Source organism: Octodon degus, unplaced genomic scaffold, assembly GCF_000260255.1.
Source record: "Octodon degus isolate 3935 unplaced genomic scaffold, OctDeg1.0 scaffold00036, whole genome shotgun sequence".
NCBI classification, from domain to species: domain Eukaryota; kingdom Metazoa; phylum Chordata; class Mammalia; order Rodentia; family Octodontidae; genus Octodon; species Octodon degus.
In genome coordinates, this window is record NW_004524612.1 from 4994771 (window position 1) to 5011460 (window position 16690).

At 37.9% G+C, this 16690-nt stretch overlaps 1 protein-coding gene across 1 annotated transcript in view; it reads right to left on the reverse strand.

The window, feature by feature from the left end:
* Psd3 (pleckstrin and Sec7 domain containing 3) overlaps positions 1-16690 on the reverse strand; it is a 563673-nt gene that overhangs the window by 70552 nt on the left and 476431 nt on the right. The gene's annotated exons all lie outside the window — the stretch shown is intronic.

The window sequence follows — 16690 nt, forward strand, 5'->3', positions numbered from 1 at the left end:
AACTTAACAAAAAACGGGGATACAGATGAATGTCCATTTTGTATCTGTGTATTCAAAGTGGTTAGGATAGATATATAGTTACATTCTCTTAATGAATACAGGGATTTGCTCTAATGGTGTTTGTAAATAGGATATCAAGTCCGCATCTTGTACAGCAACTAACCACTAGGAAGAATGTATGCAATGTGTTAATTATTGAAACTGTCCTACCAATTTGGTTTGAAACTGTCTCATTGCTATTTGCTTCTCAATAAAATTATGGAAAAAAATTTAAAAAATCACTCTCCCACTATCCCACATGAAATAACAGGAATAACTCATCTTCCCTTGCAGTAGAGGTCAGGAAGCTGTGCCCACATCAACAGAGGAAGTTTTCTCTCAGAGCCTAAAGAAGAATCACAGCCTAAAGGCTAACACCAAAGTCCCTACCAGCCCAAGAAACAGGAAATACGGGGTGAGACAGCTCTCACACCAAATATTTTCAATTGGTTGGGATTCATGAAGTACGTTTTTCAACATATATCACCATGGAGAGCCTTCCAACTTGCTGACCTTGGAAACGATGAAGTCTGCAGCAGCAGTTCTGCACTACTGCAATGAACACACCTCTGCGTTAGATTTAAGGGCACAAGATACTTGGCTAGCTGCTTTATTTCCATAGCAGTAATATCTGAAGCTAGGCAAAATTTTCAAAGTATTGCTCGTGCAGAAACAAAGGACTAGGCTATCGGTAAGGAGTGACCCCATACATCTTGGAAGCAGGTGACAACTCAGGCAAGGAGAAAACCTTTTTCAATATATTTGTAAAGGGTTTGAGTGAATTCTTAGGCTTGCTAAAAGTAACCCCTAGCTTCCTTTTACTAAATAACCTCAGACACTCAAAGAAATGCTATACTAATTAATCTTAATTAACAGAGTGCAGGCACTTTCAGATTGCTGTTTGAAGCGATGGAGTCCAAGCTGAGCATACCAGGCGACCAGCGCACATGAGTCACCCATGCTGCATAAGCAAGTGACACTATGAATCATTCCTACTTCTGCAACAGGGTGGCAGGAATAAAACAGTACTGCTACAATCATATCTTGCTAAATCATTTATCATTGAAACAAAAGGCAATTTACATATTTTTAAAAATTAAATTAATCCTTACAATATTTCTCTCGAAGATATACAAACGTTGTCAATCTTTTATAAAAGGGAAAACAGGCAACTCTCAAAGAACCTCCACCTGTCTTTCCCGGAGACAGGGTCTCAGCTCCAGCCCCAGCTGGTCTTGAGCTCACTGTGTAGCCAGCTGGCGGTACTCACAGTGACCCTTCTCCCCTCACAGCCGCCTCCCAAGTGCTGGGATTGCAGGCATGTGCAAACCACGCCCGACACTTTGTTGCTTTCTCAGGAAATTATTTCCTGCTTTCGTCTAATAGGAATAGGTTATATTATGGACAGAGAACAGAACCTGAAACCAAAGAGAGAACTGGGAGAGGAGCAGCTCCAACATGGGCCCCAGTGAGCTGCTGTTCTCCATATAGCTCTATGCCACTTTCGAAGAAATCTAAACTTGAACCCTAAAGTGATCTTCCTGTAGTGGCCGAAAGTATTTTGAACGGGAAGCTGGCTACTTCTGGATTTTATTTATACCCTAGCATTATTTCCTTAATTTTAGATGTTACTTAATATTCTGGTCATACATCTATAATATGAATTTGTTATCACGCAGCATTATTATTACCTTATTATGTTGCTCAGGAATTCTGGATACACAAATAAGATTAGGACATGGACCACACCCCTGAAGAGTTGGAGACAGTTACATTAGCAATGAAAGTTAATGAGGCACAATGAGTCATATAAATCAAACAGCATCACGGCACTAGCCCAAGATAATCACAGTAGAATTTAAGGACATAAAATGAGGAGGATATTAGGTAAGAATTTAGTTTTAAACAGAGCTTTGAGGGATTTTTTTTTTTAAAAGCCAAGGGTTTTTCTTTTTATCCTTCATCATCACTACATATCTATAGTCAGTAAATAGAAATGTAGATTCTAATTATTAAAGTTTCATAACATTGTAAATTATCACTATCACCTATCAAGGTCCCCTTTGACACAACTTAACAGTTTTGTTTTTAATGTTTTAAGGGAAAATATCTTGGAGCTAGAGAACCTGATTTGAACCTGGCTTAACTGAGGGGATTTAGGACAAGTCACTTGGTGCACTCTACCCCCTTCCTCTGGGAAATGGGAACATGGTACCTATGCTTTATAAAGTTATCCTTATCAGATGAAGTAACATGTTTGAAGTATTTATAATGTTTTTTTTTTAAATCAAGAATACTGTCTGCTAAAGGCAATGCCTCCAATTTTCATGCTAAATCGCAAAGTACTTTCATGCTAAATTTTCAGTACTTCACGTATTCACGTTTTTTTCTCTCTGTGAAAATAGCTGGGCATGGTGGCACACACCTCTAATCCCAGCAATCAGGAGGTTGAGGCAGGAGGATCACTGCAAGTTCAAGACCAGCCTGGGCTACAGAGTAAGCTCAAGTCCAGCCCAAACTGCACAGTAAGATCCTGTCTCAAACATAAACACACACACACACACACACACACACACACACACAGAAAATCAATATTTTGAGACTGCCCTCTACATTAGTGAATAGGAAACAGTGCTTAGCATATAAAGGCCTAATTCAATGAGTGGAGGGTGAAAAGCAGCACACCGAACAACAAATTGCTTCCATGGAGTCCTGAGCCCTGTCATGACACTGGAGATACCAAACATGAACGCAAAGGGAAAGAACACTACGCCAAGGGAGAAGAGTGGATAAAAAACACTCCACCCAAGTAATAAGCTACAAAGATAGATATTAACACTTAAGTTCTAGAAACACCTTTCCCCACTTGGCTAGGAGAGAATTCACCAGGCATCACTACCAGAAGCAAAGAAAGTATTTAAATGGATGGTACTGGGACTAGACCAGAATGTAGACTGCAAGAAGAATGTGTATCAGTCATGCAGGGCAATGGGAGAATCGGGCAAGAAGCGACATAACTATGACTCAATACCACATTTTTTTCCCAGGAACAACAACTACGACAGCCATAGAAAATTTTTCTAATCTTGTGTTACAAACCCCAAAACTATCTCCTTTCTTTCTAGAATGTTCCTTTCTCTGCTACCATTATGATTGCTTGTACCTTGAGTCAGACCTTGCTCACTGCCACTTCACCCAGCTGTGTCCTCTACTGCCTGCAACACAGTGCCCCATATTTCTTTTGTTCTCTCCAAATTCTAGCTGTATTCTTTCCTCACTCAGTCCTTTCAATTTATGCATTTTTACTTACTTATCTATCTTTGTCCTGAGACAAGGTGACGCAAGGTCTCACAAGATTGATAAATTGCTCAGGCTGGGCTCAAACTTGTGATCCTTCTTTCCAGCTTTCCAGAGTCCTGGGATTTGGAGCTACCAAAACTTGTTGTTTTAATAGAATCTTCATTAAACACAGTATAGCAAAATGTCACTCAAGTTCACAAAGTTCATTTACATGAAAGTAAACATATGAACACGGAAAATCAAGCAAATCAATGCTATTTTTCATAACTTCTTGAACAATTTAGTGAGTGCTTTATAAAACTTACAAAAGGCAAAGTGCTGAAATAAAATGTGAGGGTAAACCCTGCAGTCTGTGAAGTGCTGAATCAGACAAGTAGGCTTATCAAGAGACACCGAATCAGGTTTCTCATACGAGCACCCTGCGACCTGAGGAAGGACAGTCAAAGATCCTGCTGAGCCTGCACTTCCACAAATAGCAATTTAAATAAGACCCTGAAACTGTAAAACAGCCGAAGGCTCACCGGCACCTTCAAAAGGCCTCTGGGAAAAAGCTACTACAGGTCAATAAAAATAATTCAGAGGAAGGATGAGCAGTCCCAGACAGGCTCTGTTCTCCAGAGAATGTGATGGCGGTCTGACTGCTTGCTAAAGCCAGGAGCTTGAGGACAGACCTCTGTCTCCTCCTCCGGAGATGGACTCCTGATCTATGCACGCTACAGGGCCAGGTCTGTAACTTCGGCTTACATACAAGTGCCAAAAACCAGGTTTCATAAGTGATGCCACTGTATGTTCAACCCAGCTTTTCCCAGCACATGCCAAGCATCTGCTATTTATCTGATTTCCAGTGACCTCAAGTGCTTCCCACTTGTAGATCAAAGGGCTACTAAGGTGTATCCCAGAAGTACTAGGAACATCAGCATTGGTGAATGATACTAATACTGCTAAAACCACCACCAGTGTCAACTCCTCCAATCATTTCTAGCCCCAATTTGTTAACTGTAAATGGTGCTGTCTGCCCTCTGTATCCCTGGTTTCACATCTGCAAATTCAACCAACTGCAGATATTTAAAAATGGTTCGTCAATGCGGTTTCTAAACGCAAAACTCAGGTTTGCTGTGCATCGAGCGCTAGACTGGCTGAACCCCTGAGAAGGAGCTGGCACGTAGGCACTCTGCTGTAGCCTCTTCACTCCCTCAGAGTCAGTCTCTCCTGGTTTGGGCACTGTTTTGCAGCAATCACATTTCTGTACAGCCTGGTTTAGGCTTGGCGTGAGCTGCACCTGTATTTAAAATGTAAATTTTGAGAGGGGCATTATTTTCACTAAGAAATACAGTACAACAGGTATTTATATAACATATGTCTTCTAGTAGGCATAATAAATAATGTAGAGATGATTTAAAGTATATGGAAATACGCTCACAGATAATATGCAAAGACTATCAATGTATTGCCAGATCCAGAAGCAATCTCTTGCAGATATAGAATATAAATGTATTATAATGGCTATTAACATCATATTAAAAAGGAGAAAATATACACAATCTTAGCACAGGCATTAATTTTCACTGATAACTATAGTATGGTAAATGCCACGCCTTCCCTCATGCATCACTATTTTGCAAATGTTATATTTCTTTTTTTTCTTTTTCTTTTCTTTCTTTTTTTTTGGCAGAACCAGGGATTGAACTCAGGCCCTTACTGAGCTATCTCCCCAGTCTCACAAATGTAACATTTGTAAACATAAATATATTGAATTAGTACTTTAAAACATTTTCTTACATTATGTACTTCACTAAGAAATATGCTAAATAAAACACTGATTTTTTCCCCAGATCAGATAACACATTATGTCTGTCTAACATCACTCTCAAAAATAAAAACATACTTTAAAAATGTTTTAATTACATATATCACTGTAAAAATCATGAAAAAGCTGCTATCGTTCTACCATATCTTAATGCACCTTTAGTGAGCACTGAGCTCCTTCCAAGATGATGACATACATATTTTTTGAGACAGGGTCCTGTTATGTAGTACAGACTGGGCTTGAACTCACAGAGATCCTCCTGCCTTGGCCTCCTCTGAATGCTGAGATTACAGGCATGTGTCAACACACCCAGCATGGTGACAATATTCTGTAGCTGAAATAACTGGGCTCCTTCTCTGTGGCAGACATCCTGCTAACCATAATGACAAGCATTAGAATGGCTGCTCAAAGACCTTGTATTAGAGCTCAAACTATTTCATTATCCTACCTTTCTGCCAACAAACCCGAAGTGAAACAGGGAGGAGGAACTTTAGACTAGTTTTAGAAATATTTTTTGCCTTCTATTAAAGAGCATTCTGAACTGCATGTTCACTTCCTCAGACTATGTGAATCCATAATCTCTACAGCCAAATAGTTTGTGGACTTGCTGCCACTTGGTGCTCAGCTGGCAGCCGAATGTCAAGTGTACACTGGTGCCACCTATTGCCCCACTCCAGGAGCAGTGCTGGCACAGGAGGTGCTCAAAGTATGGTTTGAAATGAATCAATGGCTTATCTACTTTGCAAACTCAAATTCTGAAGTCAGCAATGTATACTGATAACAGTTTTGTATGTTAATTTTTTCTTAACATGGGGATTACTTCCTTTAGGAAACTAGTCTTTTGTAAACTTATCAATGTTTTCAGTTTCCATGGCTTCAGTTACCCATGATCAACATCAGTCTGAAAATATTAAATGGAAAATTCCAGAAATGTGCAACTCATAACTTTTCATCTGCATGCTACAGTGAGTAGTGTGGTATCACCTCACGCCACCATGCTCCATCCAGGCCAGGAAGTGAACCATCCCTTTGTCCAGGTACCCATGCTGTGCAGTACCTCAGCAGCCCTGACCCAGATCCTCTTTGATTTTGGCTTTGTGGTACCTCACTGCTGTGTTCAGGTAATCCTTATTCTACTTGGTAACAGCTCCTAAGCACAAGAATAGTCATTAACTTGCTTAAGAGAAGTCATAACGTGCTCCTTTTGGAAGAAGAGAAAAAGTTTATGGGAAGAAAAATAAACAGTATTCTGAAGTTGCTAAGATCAATGGTACGAATGAATCTTCCATCAACAAAATTGAAAAGGAAAATGTAATCCATACTAATTTTGGTGCTGTTCCTCAAACTGCAGAAGGACAGCCAGAATGGGTGACAAATTCTTAGTTAAGACAGAAAAGGTCATTAATTCTATGATTCAGTACAGTCCACAACTTCAGGAGCCCTCTGAGGATCTTGAGACATATCCTATATGGAGAAGAGAGATCATTACACTGTATTATTATTACTATTTTGTTGATAGAGATTGAACCCAGGGGGCCCTCAGGTCTACTCAGCTTGTGTTCTAACTCTAAGCTACATCCCTGGCTCCCATATTGTATTTTTAATTCCAAATTTTCATCAGATTATTGAAGAAATTGATATCTTGCATTAAATGGTCATAGTTGAGTTATAAAACTTATTTTCTTCTTTTTCTTAAATGTTAACAAAGATGAGAACCCAGTTGCTGATTCTTTAAACTAGTTTCCATACAGTTTGGGTTTTGTTCTTGAACTTTCTGCATACTCCCATGTCTTCAAGATTTTGACCTACTTTCTCCTCCAATAGATTTAGTGTTTCTGTTTTAATATTTAAATTTCTGAATCATTTTGATTTTAGTATAGTGCATGGTGATAGACATGGGTCTAATTTTAGCCTTCAGTATGTGGAAAGCCAGTTTTTCCAGCACCATTTATGAAAGAGGCTGTCTTTCTTCCAGTGAACATGTTTGGCTCCTTTGTCAAAGATAAGGGGATGGGTATGATTGTAGTTGTGTCTGTATCTTCTAATTTTGCATGCTTATATCTGGTACTCTGAACAATTAATTTTAAGACAACAATATGCAACATAACAATCACTGTTACATTCCTATCATTTTGTTTAATTAAATTCTGCAACATTTCTAATGGTTTTATTTTTTATTCTCTTAAAAAAAATGTTAACCTGAAAGGTAAACAGAATAAGTCAGGGGCAAAAATAGAATCACTTCTAAAAAGTCAGATTCAGTGGAAACTGTGGTTACTTTTTTCAGAAAGAAATACGTCAGAGATTCTGCACACAGACTTTTTTGGTGCTAAAAGATTGGCAGTTTATATTCTGCTGTTCCTTGTCAAAAGTACTGCTTCTGAGGAGAATGGTGGGTGGCCTCTTTTCACCAACTTTACTGCAGAAAAGGGTGGATTTTTAAATGAAATATACAAGTCTAACTTTGAAACCTAAAGCTTATTCTTTCAGTCCAAATGTAGAATTGTGAAGAGGTGTACCCCATCTGGAACCGAAATTCCACCAAACCTGATTGTTGTGTGAAATGGCCATGTGGGTCTTCCTGAGCCAGCCTCCATGGCTGTTCAGGGGCCTTGTGTTGGAGCTCAAACCACTTCATTACCCTTCTGAGAACAGCAAAGTAGGAAGCAGAAAGAAAACTTTAGTTTTAAAATAACTGCTTTTCTTTGCCTTCTCTTAAAGAATCTTTCTTTAACAGGAGGAGACAACTGGGGGAGGGGTGAAACCATTCCACTTTTATTATCTCTTAATTATAGTGTCGCTGTTCCCAATGTTATACAATAGCAAGGATTTCTGCCTGCATTGCCATTCTAAACTCTATTTTCAGTATGTGTGACTCAGAATAACATCTACTTTCTCACATTTGACATGTAGGACCAAATTTCCAAAAGTTCCAATGACAGCAAAGTGTGTAAATCCCTGGAGAGTGAGTGAACCTCCTTATCCTTGCGCAGGTGCTACCTAGCACTCCTTGGGTCCAAAGTGTCTAAAGTGACATGCGAAATATGTGAAAGAATTTTCACAATCTCAAAATGCAATTAATATTAGACAAGTTCAAATCAGACAACTAATCTTGGATAGGCAAAGCAACTGAAGGACCTATACTGACACCACAATAATATAATTAAAATACTAAAAAAGCACTAAGCTGAGATGTCCATGTGATGAACCTCTCATTGCCAACTCCTCTAGTCTTTCTCCAAAAGAGTCTACCTTTTAACATGTGAGCTATTTTTCCTGATAGTTCATTACATTCATACCACAAAACAAAGTATTTCTTCCACTGTGTTAGAATAGGTTATAAACATTCTTTATGGGGTTTCTGCTGCAATAAAGGAAGAATATTCAACAAGCTCTACTCCACCATTTTATTTTCTTAACATATTTATATCTATTTATTTATATTTATATTAATCTCCGTGGTATAAGGAAGTATAGTGATGTTTTTGTGAGCATTTCTCCTCTTGCTTTGTTGAGGCAAAAATTGTACAAATTTATGGTGTACACTTTGATGTCTTACTATATGTATATATTATGCAATAATTACCACAATCAAGTTAGTTAACATAACTTTCAACTCACACAGTTATCATTTTCCCATTTATGTTTGAACTGATAGGCAAGTAATGATGCTCTTTTTCCTTAGTGCCACTCTTCCCTTGCTTCCTTTCAGCTTTATTCTCCACTGTTACTTCTCTGTTCTTTCTTCAGACTCTTACAGGGTCATGGTGCACACGTACAACGTGTTCCCTGTGTGACCATAACTTAACTGTTCACATTTCTAAATGTGAGCAGCGAGAACAATTCTAGCCCAGTGGTGAAGTTCTTAAATATTACACTGTGATCACGGCAATCACAAACAGCATTCATTACTGGATATTAAACTTTCTGTTTTGGGTATTTGGTTACTTTTTCTTGGCAGATGCCAAGAAAAAAATCCTTATGTGCTTCTAAATTTTCCATGTAGTCATGTGCTCTACTGAGTTTTTAAAATTTTGTCAAAAAACATGTAAGACATTATAAAGTTATCTTATTGGTAATTATTTTCCAAAATATTCATACCAGTAATATGTTACAGGGCCTTAAGACAGTTCATTGCTCTAAACCCTTGCTAATGTTTGGTATTCCTTCACATTTTAAGTGAAATGACACCTCATGTATTAAGCATTAAAATATCATTGATAATTAGTCATTAGGTATGTCTTCGTATATGTATTGATCATCTGAGTATTTTCTGTGAATGTTCTGTTTTAATTTTTTGCCTACTTTTCTATGATATCTTTTTCTAACTAAGATTTATACAGAAATAATGGTTTTAATGTTTGATTAGTAATATACCACAAATATATTCTTTCAACCTATACATTGTCACTTAAATTTTTAAAAGAAAATTTTAATATAAAGTGGTCTTAGGCTGGGGGTGGTGTAGCTCATTAGTACAGTAAGTGCTTGGTCTGAAATCCCTGAAGTCTGCTTTTAATGTAAAATATATTACTATCTTTTAAATTTTTTTCTTTTAAATCTTAACAAATCTTCTGCCCAAAGATCATAGAGTTAATTGCTCTACATTTTCTTCTAAAAATTTTAGGACTTTATTTCTTAAACTTTTATGTTTAATGTACCTGAGACAGATTTTTATGTTAGGACTCAGGAGATAATAGATACACACCCCCACACCCCGCACACAGTGCATTTACAGAAGCACTTTGTAGTCCCTAATTATCTAAATTACTTCCTATGTCATATAGCAGATTTTCATAAATAGTAGAGACTGCTCTTTTTCTTTTCCATTGTATTCTTTTCTATTTATATCTCATTATCTGAGAAAAATGTCAGCATGCCCCAATGTACTTCTTCCTCTCAATTCTGAACATTTTACGTGATACCTTAGCTAATAGCATATTACTGAAACCTTTATAGAATGATTTATAAATTCAAGTTATACAGTCATATGTATAATTATGTAAATGTATGTAAAGTCTATACATTATACACATATGTAAATTCATTAGGGTACCGAGGCTTTGTTTAATAAAGGTCTTTAAAATACATATGTTATGAGGGGGCCAACCAGATAGCTCAGCAGACTAAAGTGCCTGCTTAGGCAGAGCGCAGTGGCCAGGGTTTGATCCCTGATGTACCGTGCTAGCTCTACCCCTGGAGCACGCTGAGACATGCTTGAGACTGCATGGTAGTGCATGCCTGTAATCCAGCACTTGGGAGGCTGGAAACAGGAGGATCACTACAAGTCCAATCTGTGTAGTGAAACCCTGTAGACCCTGTACTAAATACATAATAAATAAATAAATGATAAACAAAATACATATGAATTCAAGAATTCTTAATTCATGTAAAAAATAAAAGTTTATTATTTTTATCTTATATAGCTATGGTAATAAAAACATAGGCACCTCCTTACCACCCTAATTTTTGCTACCAAAACTTCATATGTTATGAGGTGGCCAGCCAGATAGCGCAGCAGTATAGCATTATGAACAGGGTTCTGTGTTGGCCAGCTCCTCATCCATGCTATGTTGGTGCAACTCGGTCAGTCAGTATATGAAATGATCCTGAGGTCAGAAAAGCAGCAATTACTGCATGAGGATGCTGGTATGTGGCCACAGTGTGTAAACTATGGTCATCCAGAAAATACCAAACTAATTTATGCTACTCAATCTCTTACAGGGATTACATTGATCACCAAGTAAAAGAAAAATGTTCAAATTCTACTGCTTTAGCTTAAGACCTCCAGTCACCTACGTGACCACTACAAACAGTCTCAAACACATAAGAACTGTGGTAGTTACATGTTTTCTAAGCATTATCATTATAGAAATTGCTTTTGACAATATACTACAACTAGTGTGCAGACTTTAGTCCCTCAAGATTCTATAGAATTCTATATTATGACCTTGGTTAAGATATTTAATATCAGTATTTTCTAAGGTGTGGATAAAACTGTTTCATAGGACAAAGATTAAATGAGTTAAATGTGAACTGCTTACTGCAAAGTGCTAATACTTAGTAATTAATTATTCATCAATGTAATCATTTAAAACACTAATATTCTGGATATATTGTTTACAGTCACTTTCCTGGTTTCTTTATATATTTAACAGCTAACTGATAAAACTAAGGCTTTTATTACAGTTTTTTTTTTTTTTTTTTTACTTTACCTAACAAAAACAAGAAGGCACATTTTGTTTTTCAAATTTGACTTTTCAAAGGTTTCTCTTAATGTCAGATTTAATGATACTGGTAGACATAAACTTATGTGATCATCTGGCAGATTTCTCAAAATTGTTTATTTCTCTTACCCACGAAAACATCACTGTCATTTTGATTTTCTTCTCATTAATCTGATTTCTACTGAAAATGAACAGGAATTATTTTCTGCAGACTAAATATGAATACTTGATATAAAATGTCGCTCAGTCTTGCTCAGAGTGAGCATCTCTAAAGAGAAAAGGAGCTCTGCCATCTTGATGCTTTTCTTAGCAGCAGCAGCAGCAGCCCAGCACTTAGGAAAGTCAGTTCAATCCAATGATTAAAAGTGGGGAAGAAGAAAGGGACATTTAAGTGGGAAGGAACAAATCCCTCTCTGGCTCCCCAAGGACACATCTAAACAGCTTGCTTGTAACTTGCTCAAAATTCCTTACCATAATCTGAGCTCAATAAACATCAGGTCCTGTGGACTGAGACAACTGTAGAGACTTAACAGAAAGGACTGACAAAATCGCTGTAGAGTTTAGTTTGGCCACACTAAACAGTAGTTAGAAAATATTATACATATATAACTTTTAGGCATTATATAATAGCAGTATTGAACTGTACTTCTGAAGAGCAAGAAACACACAAAGCGAGACCACCTAGCTCTCTGAATAAAGGTGCTCAGCTCCAGCTGTGAAAGTAGGCATCTAAGCCAAGCTAGAAGCCCCTGCCAAGCTGTGGACATGAAAGGGAGTCCGGGGAGACCGAGGGGCTAGCAGCTGTAAAGCACGGGAAAATGGGAGAAATTTCCAGAGGCCACGGGGGAGATGTGCAGAACACCTGGGTCTCGCCTGGAACACAGACTTCAGCATCAGTGAAAGGACATGAGCCCACACATGGAAAAGAACCACCGCCAAGCAGTGGGCTCAGCACTGTCAACACAGGGTCAGGCGCAGTCTACGGCTTTATCAGCCCGAGTGGGCAGAGCGTGTCATACCGGGGACACTGGGGAGGCTGAGCACGAGCAACGACGCCTTCCCAATGGCATTAAGTCAATGACTGAGGAAGGCTGCTCCGGATCCACGGCAACTGAAGGAACAGGAAAACGCTGCGCAAGTTCCTGACCTGGGGAGAGGAAGAAAATCCCACACTCTAAAAAGAAATGCAGCTAAATTTAAGGCTCCCCAAATGAAAGCTTTATAATGTCTGACTCTGAAAATAAAGATGACTAGGAATTAAAACAAAAAAAAAAGGAAACCATGGCCTAAATAGTATTAATAAAGTAAAAACATTAGCTATTGTTTAATAGCTTTGGAAATGACAGAGGGGAAGGGATTTGAGAACAAAAACTTTAAAACAGGTATTAAAAATATAGTAAATGTACTCAAGGACATTAAGAAAACATAGAGAAATGGAAGATACAACACAGATCCCACATACACTTCTAAAGAAACATTATATGCATGAAATGAAAAATGCTGTAGTAAATCCAAACCAAAAAATTAAAATAAATTACTAAGCGGACAATAAATGACTTGGTCTTTGGAATAGTATCAAGACCTAGTACACAAGATACAAGCCCCAGAAAGAAGGTAAGTTTTTTAAAGAACAATGGGTGAAAATCTTCCAAAGCTGGTGAAAATATAAACCGGTAAATCTAAGAACCACAGCAAACAAACAAACAAACAGACAAGCTAATGAAAACCATACTAAAGTACCTTATATCGTACAAACTTACTGGCCACCAGAGATAAAGAACCAACCATGGTGGAAGAGAGGAATAAAGGTAAAAATGAACGGAAACTTTTGGTCTGAAATCATGCAGGACCGTGAAGCAGGGAGTAATGTTTTTAAATTACTAAAAGTAAAAGAAAAAACAATTGCCCCAGATTTGAAATCCACAAATGAGTAAGATTAAGGTAAAACATGCAAACTTTCTCATGCTGATAAAACATGATAAAATGTCTCACCCACAGCATGCATATAATTGTTAAAGCACATTTCTATGGAAAGAAAATTATTACTAACACATTACTGTTAGTTTTATAACATACAAAGATTTGAAAAGTGACAACAGCACAAAGCCTAGGAAGAGAGAAAGAAAATCATAAGGAGCTCAAACTATATACAAAGTGGTATATTTGGAGGTAGGCTGAGACAATTTTTAGTGGTAGGCAGTTAATCGCACAGCCTCCACTCACAAGTCAAGAGGCTAACTAAGCAGTACAGAAAGACAGAACCATAATAGCTCATTAATTCTAACTAAGATGGAAAAAAGGAGAAATGAGCAGATGAAGTAAATAAAAACCAAATAGCAAAATGACAGATGTAAAGTCGACTACATGAACAATTACTCTAAGTGTAATCAGTCTAAACACTCTAATTAAAAAGCAAAAGATCCCAAAGCTCACCAATATGCCACTCAAAAGAAAAAAATTAAAGACAGAATTATAGATTAATAAAAGCTAGAGAAAAATGTTCTTTAGCATGCAAAAACTGAAGAGCAGCTCAGGTGGCTCTAAAATTTCAGGTAAAGTGATCTTCAATTAAGGAATGTGACTAGGAGTTAAAAAAAAGTCCTTCCATAGTGACAAAAGGTTCAGTTCACCAAGAGGATACAGCATACTTAGCTGTCAGGAATTCACAACTGTAAAGACATGCTGGAAATTTCTTGTAAACATACACCCAGCAAACAGTCTAACATCTCATTCCCTCCCTGCTGGGTAACTAACTTCTAAAAGGAAGTGAAAGCACAACACATACGCAGATTTACACATGAATGTTCTCACAGCTCCATTTGATAGTAGTTAAAAACTAGAAACAACCCAGATGGCTAACTGGTGAGTGAATCAAATGAGCTACTGAAACACTAAGATACTATGCAACAGTAAAAAGAGACAAACTATAGCTTATACACTGTACAACACTGTAGGTGACTCTGTGAAGAATAATCTCAAGTGACCAAAGCCAGACACAAAAGACGACTGTATTTAAAATTGCACTTATTGCAGTGCTAGAAAAAGTTAAGAATATATAATCCAAAGAGGAGAAAGAAGAAGAAGAAAAAAAGAAAAAAAAAAAAAGAAAAAAAAAAAAAAAAAAAAAAAAAAAAAAAAAAAGACCTCTGTGTCATAGGCTGGAATTAGAGGAAACAGAATTAACTACAAAAGGTACAACAGAATTTTTTTCCAGAAATGGAAATATTATTTATCCTGATTGCGATCGCAGTTATGTAACTATATCCGTTCTTTAAAGCTCAAAGTATATATTTTACACTGTTAAATTTTAGCTTAAGCAAATTATTATTACAAATCATGCATTCCCTGTGTATTAGAAAAGTTGAGTGATCTGCCCACGCTGACATGACTTGGAAACTATGGCTAATTGGGGCTAGATAGGCGGCAAGACTGAGGAATTAAAGAAGGTGAGAAATTTTTTTAGGGTCCTCTCAATAGCTGTCTTAAAGAAGCAAAAATTCCCCAGTGCTAAAGCAATTGATGAGAATGAATCCTGGAAATTGGGCTGCATCTGGCACTATTTTACTCTGCTCATACAATTTTACACCTGTCCTGAAGCAGGAGTGGAAAAAACAGAGGAAGGCCATGCTCCTTTAAAACTAGGAATGAGGCAGAACTTCTTGCTAAAGAAATCAAAAGCCCTAAATACTCAGAATTGCCCTAACCAACGAGAACCTATCCAGGTAAATAATTAAGGCTTCAAAGGGTTGTCCTGGCCAGGTGTAATAGTAAGTGCCCATGATCCTGGCTACTTTGGAGACTGAGGCACACAAGCTGTCAATTTGAAAACTGCCTAGGCAATTCAGTGAGTCTCTAGCTCAAAAATAAAAACGACTGGTGATGTAGCTCAAAGTTTTCTGGGATTGAACCTTTTAGTACAAGGAAGAGGGGAAGGGTTTGGCAGTTTATACTGGCAGAAAAATTTCTACCCAGGCTCTGGCTCTGAACAGCTTCACTGCTAAGCACCCCTCGGGTTCATACCTAGATCCACATGCAGTAGTCTGTTAGGGGGAAATGGGTGCAGTACACTGGTTCTCTCCAGGTGGCCTCAGAGATGGGCCTGGAACACAAGGGACAAAGACAACTTCGTCTACTGCAGAACCAAGGAGACTGACACAAGTTAGTCAATTAAACCAGCCATGTGGGTTGGCTTAGCTCTGTTCCCCTCCTCCAGCTGGACTGCACACATGCTTTGAAGCAGGGGGCAGCTTTGCTTCTTTTTTGCCTATTCTTGAACTGGCATTTTAAACTGCACTTACCCTGGTTTTTTCTTCCAGAACTTTTCATACATTAGGGATGGCAGGTAATTCTGTGTTTCTCATTTTGCCTACAGATCGAAGTTATAATCATAAGTGAACTGGAGAAAATGGACACAATCAACAAATCTTAGCCTTAGAGACACACACTGGTATAGCACAGAGACGTGAGAATGTGGGGTTGTGAATGAAAGCTGGTGCTATGTGGAGTAGGACCATGTTCAGTTTTAATGCACGGAGAAGGATGTGTCTACATGCACAATCAAAGAAATGCCTACTTCTGTGGCTAGCAAGAACTCCGTTTCTGGGCCAGGGAGATAGCTCAGTGGCATAAGAGCCTGCCTGGCAAGCACAAAGTTTTGAGTTTGATCTCCACTACCAATAACAACAACAAACCCTCCCTTTCTTTGAGACCTGTATTTTATTCCTTCTTAGAGGAAATTCTTTCTTACTGCCACAAAGAACGGGATTTCATCCACTCAGTCACACAAACCAAAATCCTCTCTTAGAATATAGTAAATTAAAAGTTAAGGAATTAGAACCTTCTTTAGTGCCCTAAATGAATGCATGATCTCTAATTCTGCTTAAAGCCCAGCATCCAATCATTTACAAAGAGCCATATTTGAAAGACTACAGCTACCAGACAAGATAGTGCATTGGTGTATACCTGGAATGCCAACAATCAGAAAGCTGAAGCAGAAGGTGATTCCTGCGTTCAAGGCCAGCCTGGGCTACATAGCTGAGATCCTGTCTCAAAAGCCACCAAACCAAACCAAAACAAAAAACAAAATACAAAATTATGCAACAAGAGATGAAATTAAATAGTCCTCCCCTATAGTGTTTAAGGTGTCCAGGAAATACAGTAGAGGTACAACAAAAGGAAGTAGGAAAGACTGAGAAACTTGTTTGACATTCTAAGTTAGTTTGCTAAGTCAGTTTCAAGGGTAGCAGCTCTAAAATGTCTTGCATGCAGCCTACTTGAATATGCTGATGCCTTTAAAAAAAAAAAAAAAAAAAAAAAA